Source organism: Numenius arquata, unplaced genomic scaffold (genome assembly GCF_964106895.1).
Source record: "Numenius arquata unplaced genomic scaffold, bNumArq3.hap1.1 HAP1_SCAFFOLD_357, whole genome shotgun sequence".
Classification (NCBI taxonomy): domain Eukaryota; kingdom Metazoa; phylum Chordata; class Aves; order Charadriiformes; family Scolopacidae; genus Numenius; species Numenius arquata.
The window spans coordinates 57,501-60,000 of record NW_027414394.1 but is presented as its reverse complement, the minus strand read 5'-3'; the positions used below and the strand labels follow the sequence as shown (position 1 = coordinate 60,000).

Here is a 2,500-nt window from a genome sequence, read left to right as displayed (position 1 = left end):
CCGATCCCCCGCGCGCCCGCTCCCCGCCCTCGCCTGGGCGAGAAGGGGGGGAGGGGGCCGCGGCGGCCCCCGGGGGCGAGGCGAGGGGCGCCGGCCCGGTCAGAGCGCGGGCGGCAGCGCGCGGGAAGGGTCGCGCCGCCGGCGCGGGGCGCGGCGACGCCCGCCGCCGGCCGAGCCCCGCTCGGTCCGAAAGGAAGCGGCGAGCGGCGGCAGCGGCGAGCGGCGCCGGCGGCCGGCCGCGAGGGCAGCGGGGAGACGAGAGCGAGGGCCTTCGGGGCCGGGGGAGGCGGCTCCCCCGGCTCTCCCCGCGCCCAGGCCGGGGGCGGCTGCGCAGCCGGCCCCGCGCCTGCCCTGCCGGCCCGGCCGTGCGAGGCGGCGAGGGGTCTCCGGGCGTTCCGGGATGGCGCGCGGGCGCCTGGCGGCGCGGCGGCGGCGGCGCGCGTCCCCCGTCTCTTCTCCGCGCCCCGATCCTCCCCGCCGAGGGGAGCCGGGGCGGGGGGCGGGGGCGGAAGGGCTGCGCCGCCGCCGTTGGCCGCCCTCCGGCGGGCGAGGCGACCGCCGGGCGGCCTTCCCGCGCGAGCGGGCGGCCCGAGCCGCGGCTCTCCTCCCGGGCGCAGCGCCGGGCTGCTGAGGGAAACCCCGGGCCCCGGGAAGGAGGACGAGGCTGTGGCGGCGGACGTCGGGCGCGCCCCCGCGGGCGGACGCTCCCCCGAAGGCGGCAGCGGGGGAGGCACCCCCGCGGGGCCCAGAGGTCGTTTCCCTCACCCCAGGGCCAGGTACCTAGCGTCCGCGCTCTCCCGCGGCCCTCCCTCGCCGTAGCGATACACAGGGGGTCGAAGGCCGCGGGGGGCCGGGCGGAGGTTTAAAGACTCGGGCGGCTCGGCGCGGCCCGGGGGTCGGGCCGGGCGGCGCCGCCGTCGTCGTCGTCCTGCGCAAGGGGGCTGGAGTCTCTCCGCGGAAGCTCCCGGGCGCAGGGACGGACGGCCGGCCGTCGCCCGCGCTCGCCCCGCGGGCGGCCGTGCCGGGGAGGGGTTCCGCTGCCCCCCCCTCTCCGCGGACCGGTCTCGGCGGAGAGACCGCGGCGCGGCCGGCCGTGTCCGGCCTCGCCCGCCTCGAAACGGGGCGACCCCGGCGGGAGCGCGGGCTCCCCGCCGGGGGCGGGCGGGTCCCCGCGGCGGGGGCTCGCCCGGGAGGCGCGCCGCCGCGCCTCCGCGGCGCGGCTGCGGCGCGCCGCGGCTCCGCTCCCTCCCTCCCTCCCTCCGTCCCCCGCCCCGGCGAGCGCTCCGGCGGCGGTCTGCCGCCGCCGAGCGCCGGCGAAGGCGGCACCCCGTGCCGAGCGGCGGCGTCGCCGCTCGGCCTGCCGGCCGGCCGGAGGGCGCCCGCCGCCAGGCGCGGCCGTCCCGGCCCGGGCCCCGTCCGCCGCCCTTCCCCCGCCGCCCTTCCCGGCGGCGCCGGGCGAGCGGGCGGGCGGGCGGAGGCGTCCCGCTCCCGGTCTCCGCGTGGAAACGGGGAGAGCGGGCGTCGCCCCCGCCTCAGCGCCGTCCGCTTTCCGCGCGGCGCGCGCCCGCGGAAGGCGGCGAGGAGCGGCGGCGGCGGCGGTTCCGGGCGGGCGGCCGCCGCGAGGCGGCGGCGGGCCGCCGTCCGGCGCGGCCGCGGGCGGCGCGTCGCCGGCTCGGGCTCCGGCGGTGGCCGCCTCCGGCGCGGCGGCGGAGGCCGCGGCCGGGCGCCGGCGGGGCGGGCCGGAGCCGCGGGAGAGGGGAGAAGGACGTCGCGGCGCGGCGGAGCCGTCGCGCGCGGGGGGGCCGGCGGGGCGTCCCGCGTCCCCGAGGAGAGGCGGGCAGGCGGCGCGGCCGGGGGCGTCGTGGGCCTCCGCGCGGAGGCCGGGCCGAGCCCGGGCGCCTGGGCCGCCCCCCGAAGCGAGCGAGGCGCTCCTCTCCGCCGGTTTGGGCCGGGAGCGCGGGCTCCCGGCGCCCTCGCCGCTCGGGGCTTTTTTTTTTTTTCTCCTCGTCGTGTGTCGGTACGGTCAGTCGAGGCGAGGCGGCCCCGTCGTTCTCGCCCCGCCGCGCCGCGTCGCGTCCCCTGCGGAGGGGGCGGGCCGGCGGGCGGGCGGGCCGGCGGGCCGCCGCTGTCCGGAGGGGCCGCTCCCGCGGAGCGGTCCCGGCCCTCCCGCGCGCGCGGGGCGGTGCCGAAAAGCAGACAACTCTTAGCGGTGGATCACTCGGCTCGTGCGTCGATGAAGAACGCAGCTAGCTGCGAGAATTAATGTGAATTGCAGGACACATTGATCATCGACACTTCGAACGCACTTGCGGCCCCGGGTTCCTCCCGGGGCTACGCCTGTCTGAGCGTCGCGTGACGATCAATCGCCGGCTCGGCCGCCGCCGCCGTCGCCGCCGCCCCCCCTTCTTCGCCCTTGCGGCGTCGGGGGGGGGCGGGTCGGGTCGGCGGGGCGCGGCGCGCCGCTGCGGCGCGGCTGGGGCGCCTCGCAGGCCCCGCGTGC

At 82.8% G+C, this 2,500-nt stretch overlaps 1 non-coding gene across 1 annotated transcript; it reads left to right on the top strand.

The window, feature by feature from the left end:
* Nucleotides 1–2,198: 2,198 nt before the first annotated feature.
* LOC141477964 (5.8S ribosomal RNA) lies at nt 2,199–2,351 on the top strand. Its single transcript, XR_012463823.1, has one exon. It is a non-coding gene; the product is annotated as a 5.8S ribosomal RNA (ribosomal RNA).
* The last annotated feature ends 149 nt before the right edge of the window (nt 2,352–2,500 follow it).